The sequence below is a fragment of the Lucilia sericata genome, unplaced genomic scaffold (assembly GCF_015586225.1).
Source record: "Lucilia sericata isolate MDLA Ls3-8-SP2 unplaced genomic scaffold, ASM1558622v1 Contig000514F_arrow, whole genome shotgun sequence".
In the NCBI taxonomy this organism is placed as follows: Eukaryota; Metazoa; Arthropoda; class Insecta; order Diptera; family Calliphoridae; genus Lucilia; species Lucilia sericata.
The window spans coordinates 225,001-243,159 of record NW_023994527.1 but is presented as its reverse complement, the minus strand read 5'-3'; the positions used below and the strand labels follow the sequence as shown (position 1 = coordinate 243,159).

The window sequence follows — 18,159 nt, the reverse complement described above, 5'->3', positions numbered from 1 at the left end:
GGCCTAAACGACTTTTGTAGCACCAGGTTATATTGCCAAAGACTTCAAGGAATGGCCAAGGAGTTCATCGGCTCTTCTAGATTATAGTCCCGGAAGAATAGAGGTACTAGTAGTAACTCATTTCCATCGGCATTGCAATAACACCAAGGTGAGGTCGGTTCACCAAGATGACATGAGCCGGGGGGACTAAAACCAGCAGTGTTTTGGGTTCTCTTGATATTTCTCAGAGTTTCTAATACTTACACTGATATCCAGCCGTTCTTCTAGATTATAGTCCCGGAAGACTAGAGGTACTAGTAGTAACTCATTTTCATCGGAATTGCAATAACACTAAGGTGAGGTCGGTTCACCAAGATAACATGACCCGGCAGGGCTAAAACCAGCCGTTATTTGGGTATTTTCATTGTTTGCGTTCTCTTCGTATTTCTCAGAGTTTCTGATACATACACTGATATCCAGACGAAAATGTTCTACATTTAAGACCGTAGGAAATATACGAAAATTAAGTATCTTTATGTTGACCATTAATATTTATGAGGACAGTCTTACAATTGCCGAGTTACTTGACAATCCCGACTATATTTCCTGCAGGTGAATATATAATTTTGGTTCATTTTCCTATTGTTCCAAAGAATGATTAATGTATGCCCAACAGTTTGGAATAGAGTAGGGAATAGGCGTTAAAAGAGAGAAAATTTAGGTGGACCACCATACTACTGTAGAATAACCAAAAGAAAGACATCCAAAGAAAGATATCCGGCCCATTTCAAATCCAGTTTTTCAGTGCAGTTTCTTCCTTGTTGTCTAGTGAGTTCGTACGTATCAGCGCAAAAAGGTTCCCTGCTGATACCAAGCTGATATTGACTTCACATTAAAAGTGATGGAAAAATCACTGCCCAAAAAGGATACATTTAACTCTTTGCTAAACTGCCCGGCAATAACACGCGTCAAACACCCCAACAACATATAAAAAAACTTACATACCCTAAGTTACAACTAAATAACGTGTTTTATATGAATTTTTTTTTGTCCAACCATAAACTAAAAGTCCATTTAAACCGAAAATCTTTTATATTTTTGGCCAAAACAAGAAGTGAAAAACATACAAACATACATTTCATAAATGCCAATAAACTATATTGTGCACGAGTGAGTGAATATTAATTTGGTTGTTTCGACATTTTTGGTTGTCACGTTTATTGCCTTTTTTTTTGTCAAACTCATGCCAACATGCTGTTAGAGCTGGTTTGTTCGTTGTATTTGGTAACCGGCATAAAAAACTACAAATACAACAACTAAAATATGGGGGTATTATGTATGACTCAATGTAAGCTTAAGGCTAGGGAAACCCTTTTTTCCTTTTATTGTATTTAGGTTCATAACAGTTTACTTCTGGTCAGGGACTTGAAAGAGTGAAAAGTATATTAAGAAGCTATACAACTGGGAATTCCCCCGATAGATATCATTCCTTGGGCTTTTGGGTTACTGGTGCAAGCTTAACAATAACGATAAATGTCTAGTGAGAGACTCAATACTGGTTCCAAATCTTAATCAGATTTCTGCAAAATATAAAGAAACCATTCTTTCACATAATGACCAACAACAATTTTTGCATGTTAAAAAACTGTTATAAAGCTTTAGCAGGAAACAAACATACCTACTATAGCTATTCTATACTTTTAGGGCTTAATTTAAAATCCTACTTTTAGTATTTTTGTTGTTGCTTTTGTTGCCAAGTTCTTTTACATATATAATTTACATAATTTGGTTTATTTAATATGTAAAGGATACTGGTTTCCCCTTTAGTTTCTCTTACTTTCTGCATACTGGCTCTCACACCTATTTCCTTTTCACCCTTTTTCCTTTGGCTCTTACTTTTTTTCTGAGTATTTAATCCGGAAGTCAATACTTTAGGTGAAAATTGCCAATTTGGTATACAAAAAAGTAAGGTTTTTAAAGAATGTTATTTATTGTTGTTGGAAGTCGGTTTGTCTGTTTTTATGTTTTATTTATTGTTTATATTTTTCCTTTTAAGGTCATGATTCATTTTAAAGTTTTTGTTCATTGTTGCTTAATGGAGCAGCAGCAGACCATACGAAATAAAATTGTTGTTGACCGTTTTTATTTAATTTTAAGGGGTTAAAGTGTTTATTATTACCCGTATTATTTGTATTATGAAAGTTTTTGACGCTAAAGTTCTATATTATTTGTTTATGTTGATAAAATAAAATTAAATCATAATATTTATATGTGCGAATCAAAGTAGTTTCCTTGATATTCTAAGCTAAACTTAATTTTTAAGTATATATTCTTGATTTGAATCAGAACATCTCATCTTATGACCAAAGTGTTTAGAAACTATATACTCGCTTACTAGCAATAACATATCTACCAGTCTGTAGTCTTGACTTTCGACCAGTCTATAGTCCAGACTATAGACGGATCTTTAGTCCCGACTATAGACAGAACTAGAGTCCAGACTATAGACGGATCTATAGTCCAGACTATAGACGGTTCTATAGTCCAGACTATAGACAGTCCTATAGTCCAGACTACAGACAGTCCTATAGTCCAGACTACAGACAGTTCTGTAGTCCAGACTACAGACAGTTCTGTAGTCCAGACTACAGACAGTTCTGTAGTCCAGGCTATAGAAAGTTCTATAGTCCAGACTATAGACGGTTCTATAGTACACACTATAGACAGTTCTATAGTCCAGACTACAGACACTTCTGTAGTCCAGGCTATAGAAAGTTCTATAGTCCAGACTATAGACAATTCTATAGTTCAGACTATAGACAGTTATATAGTTCAGACTACAGACAGTTCTGTAGTCCAGACTACAGACAGTTCTGTAGTCCAGGCTATAGAAAGTTCTATAGTCCAGACTATAGACGGTTCTATAGTCCACACCATAGACAGTTCTATAGTCCAGACTACAGACAGTTCTGTAGTCCAGGCTATAGAAAGTTCTATAGTCCAGACTATAGACAATTCTATAGTTCAGACTATAGACAGTTATATAGTTCAGACTATCGACAGTTCTATAGTCCCGACTATAGACAAATATATAGTCAATACTATAGGCAGTTCTATAGTCCAGACTATAGGCAGTTATATAGTCCAGACTATAGACAGTTCTATAGTCCAGCCTATAGAATGTTCTATAGTCAAGACTATAGACTCTTCTATAGTCAAGACTATAGAACTGTCTATAGTCTGGACTATAGAACTATTTATAGTCTGGACTATAGACTGTTCTATAGTCAAGACTATAGACTGTTCTGTTTTCAAGACTATAGACTGTTCTATAGTCAAGACTATAGACTGTTCTATAGTCAAGACTATAGACTGCTCTATAGTCAAGACTATAGACTGTTCTATAGTCAAGACTATAGACTGTTCTATAGTCAAGACTATAGACTGTTCTATAGTCAAGACTATATACTGTTCTATAGTCAAGACTATAGACTGTTCTATAGTCAAGACTATAGACTGTTCTATAGTCAAGACTATAGACTGTTCTATAGTCAAGACTATAGACTGTTCTGTAGTCAAGACTATAGACTGTTCTATAGTCAAGACTATAGACTGTTCTATAGTTAAGACTATAGACTGTTCTATAGCCAAAACTATAGACTGTTTTATAGTCAAGACTATAGACTGTTCTATAGTCAAGACTATAGACTGTTCTATAGTCAAGACTATAGACTGTTCTATAGTCAGGACTATAGACTGTTCTATAGTCAGGACTATAGACTGTTCTATAGTCAAGACTATAGACTGTTCTTTAGTCAAGACTATAGACTGTTCTATAGTCAAGACTATAGACTGTTCTATTGCCCAGGACATAGACTGTTCTATTGCCCAGGACATAGACAGATCTATAGTCCAGAAAGTTCTATAGTCCGGCCTATATACTGGTAAAACTATAGACAGTTCTATAGTCCAGACTATAGGCAGTTCTATAGTCCAGGCTATAGACAGTTCTATACTCCAGGCTATAGACAGTTCTATAGTCCAGGCTATAGACAGTTCTATAGTCCAGGCTATAGACAGTTCTATAGTCAAGACTATAGACTGTTCTATAGTCAAGACTATAGACTGTTCTATAGTCAAGACTATAGACTGTTCTATAGTCAAGACTATAGACTGTTCTATAGTCAAGACTATAGACTGTTCTATAGTCAAGACTATAGACTGTTCTATAGTCAAGACTATAGACTGTTCTGTAGTCAAGACTATAGACTGTTCTATAGTCAAGACTATAGACTGTTCTATAGTTAAGACTATAGACTGTTCTATAGCCAAAACTATAGACTGTTTTATAGTCAAGACTATAGACTGTTCTATAGTCAAGACTATAGACTGTTCTATAGTCAAGACTATAGACTGTTCTATAGTCAGGACTATAGACTGTTCTATAGTCAAGACTATAGACTGTTCTATAGTCAAGACTATAGACTGTTCTTTAGTCAAGACTATAGACTGTTCTATAGTCAAGACTATAGACTGTTCTATTGCCCAGGACATAGACAGATCTATAGTCCAGAAAGTTCTATAGTCCGGCCTATATACTGGTAAAACTATAGACAGTTCTATAGTCCAGACTATAGGCAGTTCTATAGTCCAGGCTATAGACAGTTCTATACTCCAGGCTATAGACAGTTCTATAGTCCAGGCTATAGACAGTTCTATAGTCCAGGCTATAGACAGTTCTATAGTCAAGACTATAGACTGTTCTATAGTCAAGACTATAGACTGTTCTATAGTCAAGACTATAGACTGTTCTATAGTCAAGACTATAGACTGTTCTATAGTCAAGACTATAGACTGTTCGATAGTCAAGACTATAGACTGTTCTATAGTCAAGACTATAGACTGTTCTATAGTCAAGAATATAGACTGTTCTATAGTCACGACTATAGACTGCTCTATAGTCAAGACTATAGACTGTGCTATAGTCAAGACTATAGACTGTTCTATAGTCAAGACTATAGTCTGTTCTATAGTCAAGACTATAGACTGTTCTATAGTCAAGACTATAGTCTGTTCTATAGTCAAAACTATAGACAGTTCTATAGTCAAAACTATAGACAGTTCTATAGTCAAAACTATAGTCTGTTCTATAGTCAAAACTATAGACAGTTCTATAGTCAAGACTATAGCCTGTTCTATAGTCAAAACTATAGACTGTTCTATAGTCAAGACTATAGACAATAGAACGGTTTATAATCTTGACTATAGAACAGTTTATAGTCTGGACTATAGAAATGTCTACAGTCTGGACTATAGAACTGTCTATACTATGGACTATAGAACTGTCTATACTATGGACTATAGAACTGTCTATACTATGGACTATGACTGTCTATAGTCTGGACTATAGAACTGTCTATAGTCTGGACTATAGAACTGTCTATAGTCTGGACTATAGAACTGTCTATAGTCTGGACTATCGAACTGTCTATAGTCTTGACTATAGAACATTCTATAGTATTTACTATAAAACAGTCTATAGTCTTGACTTTAGAACATTCTATAATTTTGACTATAAAACAATCTATAGTCTTGACTATAGAACAGTCTAAAGTCTTGACTATAGAACTGCCTATAGCACAGTCTTAACTATAAAACAGTCTATAGTCTTGACTACGGGTCAGCCAATAATCTTTTCTATAGATCAGTCTATAGTCCTAACTATAGTCTCTACTATAGATCGGTCTATAGTATTGACTATAGGTCAGTCGTTAGTCTATAGTCTTGACTATAGACAGTTTTATAGTCTTGACAATAGACACTCTATAGAATGGTTTGGACTATAGACCAGCCTACAGTTTATTTTAAAAATCTTGACTATATTCCAGTTTATAGTCTTGTTTTGCTTATTCAACAGTAGTCAATTAAATAAATGAACAATTATTTTGATATGTAATTCAAATTATCTTTCATTTTAAACTCAAAGCAACAATAAATTAATTGTAAATTGTAACTAATAATTAAAAAAAATTTCCCACACGCTTGACTTAATTTTCCTCTGGATTAAATATTCTTTTAATTTGAAATCAATTTTCATAATAAACAATTGGATGCCAATAACTAATAGTAAAAAAAAACTAATTGTTGATTCTAACAAATTACTTAAATGCTTTTTTAAAAGTGAAATAAATAGTTAAATAATTTGTATAGATTGCTGAAATCTGATCTACAAACTAATCAAGCATTAAGTTTTGAGAAATTTTTTCATTTTATAAAATTAAAAACTTCAATTCATTAACGTTTGACTGCAAAAGTCACATTTGACATTTGGTTTTTATTTTGGCAACAAAGTAGGTTAAACAGTGGGGCAAATGTAGCAGTTATAGCTAAAAATATGCATATGTTTAAAATAAGATATGCATGCCTAAAAAATTTTATTTAAAATAGGTATTACAAATAAAATTCCAAATGCCTTAAACACCCTCATTATTACCGGTTTTAACTAAAAGTAGCATTAGTCCCACAGCAAAATTTAAATAAAACATGAGAGAGGTGTGGCTTGGAAAAAAAAAATAAAACAAATTGTTAAAAAACACTTCATATTGTTCTACTAAATTTGTTTTTATTCCTCTTTTACAAAATCACAAACGAATACAATAAATTTAATTAATTAATCACTATATGTTAAAATCAGAACATGTTTAACAAAAGATTTTGAGTTGAAATAATTAATTTATCAAAAATGTTTTTTTATTTTTTAATTCTACAAGTGGTCAATGTACCGAGTTAGAGCAGATAAAGTGTTATAATTGTGTTTAATATTTATAAATAATTTTGCATTTTAATTTATTTATAAAATTATTTTTATACTAGAATGTGAATGAGTTACTTTTTTTATCGTTGGTGAGGAAGTAGTCCAGTTGTTATACTAGGTCGGTTTTATTATAAATAAATTATTTTTGTTAAAACAAATATAATTTTTTTGATACATATATTTAATATTGCTCTCAGATCTATTATACTGATATCTCATTCTCGATACACGGATACTCGTCTTTCATCAGGGACACCCGCATTTGTGGTCGATTGCGGTTTTGGTTCCACCCAACAATTGTAGAGTTTTTCAGATTGAAATATTTGCAATAATGTCAGCCTATAGGGTACTACATGATCTCAGTATTCGTGTCAACATAGCAATTTTTGCAGATAGTCAAGCAGCTCTTCTTTAACTATACTCTTATACTATCAAATAGGTGGGATGTATCGATATTGCTAGCAGTAATGGGAGGACACTGGGTGCTAGACAGAATTGCAAATCGGCTTGGTTTCCTCTTCACTGAATACTGTCGCATTTGTAAAGGCAGGGAAAAGGAAGAAAGGTCTTTCATATTCTCTGTGAAGCGAAACAGTTTTTTTTTGGCAGTTACTTCATAACCAAACTTGAGATATAAGAGTGAAAAATTAATGACATGAGATTTCTAATGGCTACAGGTTAGATCTAATATTATACTTGACTGTTCCCGTAGAGTGAACTACCACGATAACCAAGCAAGAGCTTTAAAGCCCTATTTCTACTTCTACAATTTGTGAGTGATTGTAGTGGCATAAGCTAAGGCAGTAAATAGCTGTTAAAGGTTACCCTCAACAATATTTGGGTGGTGCACAGTCAGAATTTAGGATTACAATGCCAAGATTTCGACTTACTTTCATCGTCCAGGTGGTGAAGAGTTTTGATGATGACTTTGCTGGCTATAGCAAAGAAGACCGATATAATTATTCCCACAATCGCTTAGTTCATCAAGGAGCGATATAGGTCAGCATGCAAATAACATAGTACTCAACTCCCATCTCACCAGTATGTTTTAACAACAGCATGGGTACTACGTCGGAACCAATTGCCTTAGATAGTTTGGTGTCATCTGCAACAGTTATTGCGACGCTGTCATCAGATTGTAAACAGATCGATTAACAACTATAACTTACTGATACCAGAATCTAAGTTGCAACTGTTTAAGTGATCTAGTCATCTTTTCTGCTTGTTATTATTAAATAACCTGCTAAACTTCTCCTGATAGCTGTACGAGTCGTGGATCGCCCGGTTTGGTATTTCGCATGTCATCTTGTTTATCTGCTTCTGCTAACATAAAGCGCGTAGCTGCACAGTGGTATAGGAAAAAAAAAAAGAGGGAAATAATTCGGTAACTTCTAAACGGTTAATCCGATTTTAATGAAATTTGGTATGCACAAAGAGGAGGTGCTGTCGAGTTTAGGTTTTGAATTTGGACCTTATAGGCCAACCAGGGGCCCGGCGGGGGGTCCTCAAATTAGGACACCTCGGCTATGTTAAATTTTTAAAACGATCCTATTTCTTCATTTGAGTTCCGATTTAAAAAAAATTTCGTATAGCAGTAAATTATCTTTTAGAAAATTTGCCTAGCACTATTATTTTCATCCATAAGGTTAACTCTTAAATTTGTTACATATATGGATGAAAATAATAGTGCTAGGTAAATTTTCTAAAAGATGTTGAGTTTTCCCTAATTAATTTGTCACTTAAAAAACATTAGGTAGGCATGTTATATATCAATGGAAAGGTAATTTTGTCTATTTTTCAAAACTGTATATAATTTTTGAAAATTAAAAAATTCGCGGAATACTTTTTTTAAAAAAAATTAAAAAATGTTTTTTATTCAGTTTTTGCGAAGATACAAATTTTTCAAATTGCAATAAAAATTTTATTTATGAATATTTTTTGATGAAATTTTACAGTTAGGTAGATTTTTTTACTCAAAATCCAAAATTAAATAAAAATTTCGAATTTTCTTATTAGAAATCCCGGAATTCCCAAAAAAGTTTTAAAAAATCCCAAAAATGGGATTTTTTGGTTTTTTGCCTATTATATCCATACCAGGGGCGGGGTTATCGAAACCCGTTACAAAATGATTAAGAACTTATTGGGTCATATAAAACAGGTCACTATAATTTGATATCGACTATGCGATTTGAGAATTTTTGCTCAAAATTTAATTTTCCATAAAAAATAGGGTTTTTTTGGATGGACCTGGTCCCCTCGGTATCAAAAATTTTTAGGTTTTGTTTCATTTATCGTATTTTATGTAAAGTCAGCTTTCCAAAAAGTATAAATTCTATATACATCTTCTTAGAAACTTTTTAGATAACTTAAAAAGAAAAAGATACTTTTTTCCCAAAAAAATGACAAAAAATCGCCTTTTTTTAATTTTTTAAATTTAAATGCCTATAACTTTGGACTCAGTCATGATTTTTACATAATTCTTTCACTGCTTGGTATATAAACTTGTTGTTAAGCAAATAAAAAAAAATGGCGAAAATCGGAAATATTTGGACCTGCTATTATCAAAAAAACTAAAGTAAGGACGGTAAAAATTTTAAAATTTTAATATTCAAATGCGAATATCTCCTAAACTATAAGAGATAATTTACTGCTACGACATTTTTTATAGTGCTCGATGAGGAGATTCTATATACGAAATTTTTTTTAAATCGGAACTCAAATGAAGAAATAGGATCGTTTTAAAAATTTAACATAGCCGAGGTGTCCTAATTTGAGGACCCCCCGCCGGGCCCCTGGTTGGCCTATAAGGTCCAAATTCAAAACCTAAACTCGACAACACCTCCTCTTTGTGCACACCAAATTTCATTAAAATCGGATTAACCGTTTAGAAGTTACCGAATTATTTCCCTCTTTTTTTTTTCCTATACCACTGTGAGCTGCCGAAATAAAAGCACTTCGCTTCGCCTTGTCTCTTCTGTTTGTTCAAAATGCACGTGATCACCGTTCAGAGTCGAAGACTAGTCTATAGTCTAGTCTATAGTCTAGTCTATAGTCTAGTCTATATAGTCTAGTCTATAGTCTACTTTATAGTCTAGTTTATAGTCTAGTCTATATAGTCTAGTTTATAGTCTAGTCTATATAGTCTAGTCTATAGTCTAGTCTATAGTCTAGTCTATAGTCTAGTCTATAGTTAGTCTATAGTCTAGTCTATAGTCTAGTCTATAGTCTAGTCTATAGTCTAGTCTATAGTCTAGTCTATAGTCTAGTCTATAGTCTAGTCTATAGTCTAGTCTATAGTCTAGTCTATAGTCTAGTCTATAGTCTAGTCTATAGTCTAGTCTAAAGTCTAGTCTATATGGTCTGTCTATATAGTCTAGTCTATATAGTCTAGTCTATATAGTCTAGTCTATATAGTCTAGTCTATATAGTCTAGTCCATAGTCTAGTCTATATAGTCTAGTCTATATAGTCTAGTCTATAGTCTAGTCTATAGTCTAGTCTATATAGTCAAGTCTATATAGTCTAGTCTATATAGTTCTAGTCTATAGTCTAGTCTATATAGTCTAGTCTATAAGTCTAGTCTATAGTCTAGTCTATAGTCTAGTCTATAGTCTAGTCTATAGTCTAGTCTATAGTCTAGTCTATAGTCTAGTCTATAGTCTAGTCTATAGTCTAGTCTATAGTCTAGTATAGTCTAGTCTATAGTCTAGTCTATAGTCTAGTCTATAGTCTAGTCTATAGTCTAGTCTATAGTCTAGTCTATAGTCTAGTCTATAGTCTAGTCTATAGTCTAGTCTATAGTCTAGTCTATAGTCTAGTCTATAGTCTAGTCTATAGTCTAGTCTATAGTCTAGTCTATAGTCTAGTCTATAGTCTAGTCTATAGTCTAGTCTATAGTCTAGTCTATAGTCTAGTCTATAGTCTAGTCTATAGTCTAGTCTATAGTCTAGTCTATAGTCGTCTATAGTCTATATAGTCTAGTCTATAGTCTAGTCTATAGTCTAGTCTATAGTCTAGTCTATAGTCTAGTCTATAGTCTAGTCTATAGTCTAGTCTATAGTCTAGTCTATAGTCTAGTCTATAGTCTAGTCTATAGTCTAGTCTATAGTCTAGTCTATAGTCTAGTCTATAGTCTAGTCTATAGTCTAGTCTATAGTCTAGTCTATAGTCTAGTCTATAGTCTAGTCTATAGTCTAGTCTATAGTCTAGTCTATAGTCTAGTCTATAGTCTAGTCTATAGTCTAGTCTATAGTCTAGTCTATAGTCTAGTCTATAGTCTAGTCTATAGTCTAGTCTATAGTCTAGTCTATAGTCTAGTCTAGTCTATAGTCTAGTCTATAGTCTAGTCTATAGTCTAGTCTATAGTCTAGTCTATAGTCTAGTCTATAGTCTAGTCTATAGTCTAGTCTATAGTCTAGTCTATAGTCTAGTCTATAGTCTAGTCTATAGTCTAGTCTATAGTCTAGTCTATAGTCTAGTCTAGTCTATAGTCTATAGTCTAGTCTATAGTCTAGTCTATAGTCTAGTCTATAGTCTAGTCTATAGTCTAGTCTATAGTCTAGTCTATAGTCTAGTCTATAGTCTAGTCTATAGTCTAGTCTATAGTCTAGTCTATAGTCTAGTCTATAGTCTAGTCTATAGTCTAGTCTATAGTCTAGTCTATAGTCTAGTCTATAGTCTAGTCTATAGTCTAGTCTATAGTCTAGTCTATAGTCTAGTCTATAGTCTAGTCTATAGTCTAGTCTATAGTCTAGTCTATAGTCTAGTCTATAGTCTAGTCTATAGTCTAGTCTATAGTCTAGTCTATAGTCTATAGTCTAGTCTATAGTCTAGTCTATAGTCTAGTCTATAGTCTATAGTCTAGTCTATAGTCTAGTCTATAGTCTAGTCTATAGTCTAGTCTATAGTCTAGTCTATAGTCTAGTCTATAGTCTAGTCTATAGTCTTGTCTATAGTCTAGTCTATAGTCTAGTCTATATTCTAGTCTATAGTCTAGTCTATAGTCTAGTCTATAGTCTAGTCTATAGTCTAGTCTATAGTCTAGTCTATAGTCTAGTCTATAGTCTAGTCTATAGTCTAGTCTATAGTCTAGTCTATAGTCTAGTCTATAGTCTAGTCTATAGTCTAGTCTATAGTCTAGTCTATAGTCTAGTCTATAGTCTAGTCTATAGTCTAGTCTATAGTCTAGTCTATAGTCTAGTCTATAGTCTAGTCTATAGTCTAGTCTATAGTCTAGTCTATAGTCTAGTCTATAGTCTAGTCTATAGTCTAGTCTATAGTCTAGTCTATAGTCTAGTCTATAGTCTAGTCTATAGTCTAGTCTATAGTCTAGTCTATAGTCTAGTCTATAGTCTAGTCTATAGTCTAGTCTATAGTCTAGTCTATAGTCTAGTCTATAGTCTAGTCTATAGTCTAGTCTATAGTCTAGTCTATATCTAGTCTAGTCTAGTCTAGTAGTCTAGTCTAGTCTAGTCTATTCTAGTCTAGTCTAGTCTAGTCTAGTCTAGTCTAGTCTAGTCTAGTCTATAGTCTATAGTCTAGTCTATTGTCTAGTCTATAGTCTAGTCTATAGTCTAGTCTATAGACTATAGTCTAGTCTATAGTCTAGTCTATAGTCTATAGTCTAGTCTATAGTCTAGTCTATAGTCTAGTCTATAGTCTAGTCTATAGTCTAGTCTATAGTCTAGTCTATAGTCTAGTCTATAGTCTAGTCTATAGTCTAGTCTATAGTCTAGTCTATAGTCTAGTCTATAGTCTAGTCTATAGTCTAGTCTATAGTCTAGTCTATAGTCTAGTCCATAGTCTAGTCTATAGTCTAGTCTATAGTCTAGTCTATAGTCTAGTCTATAGTCTAGTCTATAGTCTAGTATATAGTCTAGTCTATAGTCTAGTCTATAGTCTAGTCTATAGTCTAGTCTATAGTCTAGTCTATAGTCTAGTCTATAGTCTAGTCTATAGTCTAGTCTATAGTCTAGTCTATAGTCTAGTCTATAGTCTAGTCTATAGTCTAGTCTATAGTCTAGTCTATAGTCTAGTCTATAGTCTAATCTATAGTCTAGTCTATAGTCTAGTCTAGTCTAGTCTATAGTCTAGTCTAGTCTAGTCTAGTCTGGTCTATAATCTATTCTATAATCTAGTCTATAATCTAGTCTATAGTCTAGTCTATAGTTTAGTCTATTTGACCGTTTTTAGTTGAAATTTGAAAAGGATATAGCTGGTCCCTAAATTTTGCCTTAAGGTTTAGTACTTTCATTAAATGTAACACAAAATTTTGTTATTTTTACAACATTATTAATATAGAGTTTAATTTTATAACTGTTGTATGAGATTTCGTCATTTAATTGTTGAATATTTCATACTTATCTTAATTACTCTTTTAGTAAATGTATAAGTATTTTTTGAAATTTACACTCCAACACCATTAACTATTATTGCCTAAAATAATATTGAATTTTATATTTTTTTAGTTTTTTTGTTAATACTTTGAACACATAATTAATAAGTTGTGCTCTAATTAATTTAAATTTACTTGAATACCCTACAGTATATTAAACAAGTATACGTTTACTCTGCTAAAAGTTAACTTGTTTATTTATTGATTAATTAAAATGCTTTAATGAGTTTATGTTTTGTTTAGAGTTTATTAAAGTTTTTGTACATTAAAACTTAATAATGTTTGCTCTAATAAACAAATCGAGAGCTTTTTTTTTGGTTTTATGGTTTTAGAATTAAAAAAATAACACAAAATGAAACTATAAAAATTGTAATTAATTTAATAGAGTTTAATATTTTTAGCATTAAAAGGAAATTTAAATTAATTTTTTGTGCAAACTGTAGGGTGTTGTTTAGTTTCTTATAGTGGACTTTAAAGTTAAGCTTTTAATGTTTCAATGTTTCTTCTTTTAAGTTGTTTTATGTTTTTCAGTTTTTTCATTTTCTTCTTTAGCAGTCATTATCATAAATTTATTTAATTACTATAATTAAATTTTAATATTAATTAAAATTAACATTCAACAACCAAAATACAAGATACTTAGTTTTTAATACATTCAAACTCACACTCCATCATTTAAATTGACTTCAAAACTCTCCGTGTTTAAGCTTTTAAACAGTCATGGGTAGTTTTGCAAATTGTATGTACAAGTGCAGGGGTAATAATATGTACTGTAAGCTATTACTTTTGTCTTTGTTATAACTTCTTTAAAACCAAAGACACCTACATAAAATTTAACTAAAAATTGCCCTTCACTGCTTTTAATCTATGACTCTAGGAGTGTAATAAACATTACTCTCATACATCATCTTTAGTCAAAGTTAAACCAAACTATTCGTGGATTATATAAATTCGTATATCTCTTTAGTTTTTATGTATTTCATTGTACATTTATCTTCTTTTTCGCTGTCAAAATCATTGAATTGCTGTAAATTACGGTCATCAGTTTGCTTGTATCTGCAACTTTTTTAACACTTTTTTTTTCAAGCTTAAACTCATTGCAAATTCATTCATTACAAATCCTCATTCATTCTTAAATTCGTTAATAAGAATGACTAACAGTTAATCGTTATTTAACGGTTTAAATTGAATGGTGGTCGTTTTCTTGTTTATAATAAAAACGTTTTTAATTGAATTTAATGCAATAAATTTTTAAAGATTTAATGATAATTTTTATGTATGGCAATGTAAATAATTGTTATTAGGGTTTCTATGCCGGGTTAATGTCGGGAAAAATTTCTGAGATTTTTTGGTCTAGAATCCTGGTTAAACTGTCCAAAAATTCCAACCACTATCAATAACATATGTTAAATAGCATGATGAAGCAGCTTTTCTAAAGCTTTTAAAGAACAAGTTTTCTAAAGCTTTTTATGGTAAGCTTTAATAATACCATCTATAGCAAAAAAGCTTTTCTAAAGCCTTCTATGAAAAAAATTATAAAGATTTTTCCGTCTTTTACAGAATGTTTTTTATAAAAAAAGCTTTTCTAAAACTTTGTTTGAAAAAGCCTTTCAAAATCTTTTAATGAAATCTATATCCAAAGCTTTTGATGGAAAAGCTTTTCTAAGTTACTTTTGAACTATTTTTTGCTGCTCATGAGCAATTTTTTCTATAGAATTTTCTAACAAGTCTTTCTGAAAACATTTTTTCTAAAAATGTTAATGAAAAACTTTTTCTGAACCATTCTATGAAAAACCTTAAAGAAAAAGTTTTCATACAACTTTCATAAACCTTTCTGTTAAAAAGCTTCCCTTAAGCTTTCTATTAGAACACCTCCTTAAGCTTTTCTTAAGCTTATTAAAAAGTTTCAGTAAAGCTTTTTATGAATAGAGTTTTTATGAATATTTTATACAAAGTTTTTCTAATGTTTCTATAAAAAAGCTTACAACCGTTTTCTATGATAAGCTTTTTTAAAACTTTACATAAAAATTTATTTCTGCAGCTTATTATGACAAGTTTTTCTAATGGTTTCTATAAAAAGCTTTCCTAAAGCTTTCTATCAAAATGATTTTTATAAGCTTCCTATTAAAAATCTTTTCTAAAAAAATGCGTTTTTAAAGCTTTCTATTAAAAAGCTTTTCTAATGCTTTCTATTAAAACTCCTCCTTACAGCTTATAACGATTTACTAAAGCTTTCTATGAATTTAGTTTTTCAAATGTTTTTATGAAAAGCTTACTACAGTTTTTTTAACGATAAACTTTTCTAAAACATTGGATACAAAAACATTTCTGCACCTTATTATAGCAATTTTTTTTAAGCTTTTTATTAAAAAGCATATCTAAAGCTTTTTATTAAAAAGCATATCTAAAGCTTTCTATTAAAAACATTTCTAAAGCTTTCTATTAAAAAGGATTTCTAAGGCCTTCTATCAAAAAGCTTTTCTAAAGCTTTCTTAAACCTCTGTCTTCCTTAAAGCTTTCTATAAAAACACCTTAAAGCTTATTAAAAAGATTTACTAAAGCTTTCTATGAATAGAGTTTTTCTAATTTTTGTATAAAAAGTATTTCTAAAGCTTTCTGGTAAAAAGTATTTCTATTCTATTAAAAAGCGTTCCTAAAACTTTGTAGAAAAACTCTTCCTAAAAGCTTTCCTAATGCGTTTTAGTAAAAAGATTTTCAAAAAATGTTTATGAAAAGCATTTCTAAAGCTTTTTTGTCTTTTCTAAAACTCTTAATAAAAATTGTTTTCTAATTATTTCATGAAAAAGCTTTTCTATAGTATTTTGTAAAATAGCTTTTATAAAGCTTTCTATGAAAAGCTTTTCTCAAACAATTTATGAAAAAGCTTTTCTTAAAACATATAAAAAAAGCCTTTCTATCAAAAAAGCTTTTCTATCAAAAAACAAACTTTTCTATCAAAAAAGCTTTTCTATCAACTATCTGTCTGACTATCTGTATTTCTTTCATTCTCTTTGTCTATCTGTCTGTCTGTCTGTCTGTCTGTCTGTCTGTTTGTCTGTCTGTCTATCTTTCTTTGTTCCTTTTGTCTGCTTATCCATGTGTGTATATGGGGATCGATTGACCGACCTATATAAGGTCTTCAGTTTACTCTTTGAAAATTCAACAATACTGGGGACTGATCATATGGATCATGGCAACCTTGTTAATATGTATGCAAACAAATCTTTGAATTCGATCACATTGACGCGATTGGTTCAAATACAAAAATGGACACTGAACCGATAAGGATTAATATATACATTTATAGCGGGATAGTGGCCGGACATACCAGACTTATATTTTTAACGTCATATATTACTATTTATTTGGCAACAATTTTAATTAATTAATTTTCTATTTTCTCTCTCTCCTCTCTTTACAGTTTTCAAAATAAACCATGTAAATTTTGTTCAGTGCAAAATCGTTTTGAAAGCCCTCAAAAAAGTTAAACGAAATCAACAAATTGAGAAAATATTAAAAAAAAATAGTTTTCACTAAAATTTCATATCATTTCTTTATGTTATTTATGCGAGTTTTTGCGGTAAACAAAAAATATCAATTTTTGTTTATTGAAAAAACAAAATTGATATTAAACCCAAATACATGCTTCAGTTAAGTTGAGTTTAACTTCAGCAGCTGCAACTTTAACTACAAAACTCAAACTAAATTTTGCAGAGCGAAAAAGTAAAAACGTTAAAGGTAAGTTGCAAAAAAAAAAACAAAATTATTTAAAATACTACAAAAAAACCCAAAACAAACAAATACAGTTATTTGTACTAAAATACACAAATGCAATTAACTAGTAAGAAAAATTAACAAAAGTTTTAGCAAAAAAAAAAAAAAAAATTGCTAAATAAGCAACAATTTCAAACGAAAATTAACGAAGGAACTGCAGAAAAATAAAACGGCCGGCCAACCGGCCATCCAACACACAATAAACATTGAAAATGATCAAATTGGACACTCACAAAAAAATGTTAATTGAAAAATTGCATTTAAATGCAAAGTAATAAAACAAAATTAAAAAATAGCAAATCGCCATAAATTTAGGTCAAATGCGGAATATACAAAAAGAAGAAGACAATAAAAGGGGGAATTAAAAGAAAAATAATATAATATACTTGGAAGCACTAAAGTTTATTGAACTGCTAAATGAAATAGTTAAATTGAAAAAATAAAAGAAAAAGAAATTTAATACAAAAACACATGGTGCAAACAGAAAAATAAAGAAGATGAATGAATGGTCAAGCTTAACGTGTTAAAACCGTATAAAAATAAATTAATTTTAATGTTGAAAATATCAACTTTTAAAGTTAACACTAATTTAGAATTATTTCATTTTTTTTGCACACCGGGGATTTCAAGAAGTGTTATTACAGTTTATTAACATGGCCAAAAGTTAAAATATCCATTTGACCTCTTTTGGTTATCGTTTAAATTTCATCAATGGAAATGTACCAAAAATTTTATTGGTTAAGAATTCTACAGATGCTTTTTGAGAGCAGTACATTTTGTTCATTGACCGTTTTTGTCCAATTGGAAAATTTTTAGTTTAGTGTTATTATATATGTAATATGTTCCAGTCTTCTATGTCTAAGATACTGCAGTCTAGATCAATGGCAGACTATAAAAACTTTAGAAAACTGAGTTGTTTATGGAAAAGATTTTTAAAGCTTTTTATGATAAAGCTTTTACAAAGCCTTTTATGATAAAGCTTTTAAAAGCTTTTTATAACAAAGCTTGTCTAAAGCTTTTTAATAAAAAGCTTTCCTAAAGCTCTTTAATAAAATCATTTCAAAAATCAATCATAAAGCTTTTTATGATAAAGCTTTTCTAAAGCTTTTTATAATAACGCTTTTCTAAAGCTTTTTATGATAAAGCTTTTCTAAAGTTTTTTATGATAAAGCTTTTCTAAAGGTTTTTATGAAAAAGCT

The 18,159-nt window shown here is 30.8% G+C and overlaps 1 protein-coding gene across 1 annotated transcript in view; it reads left to right on the top strand.

Moving 5' to 3' along the window:
- Positions 1 to 18,159, top strand: part of LOC119605737 (putative uncharacterized protein DDB_G0277255) — a 220,936-nt gene that overhangs the window by 42,318 nt on the left and 160,459 nt on the right. Inside the window, exon 2 of the mRNA XM_037959014.1 lies at positions 16,608 to 16,924. The gene's annotated coding sequence lies outside the window, so the exon portion shown is untranslated. The remainder of the gene's footprint in view (positions 1 to 16,607; positions 16,925 to 18,159) is intronic.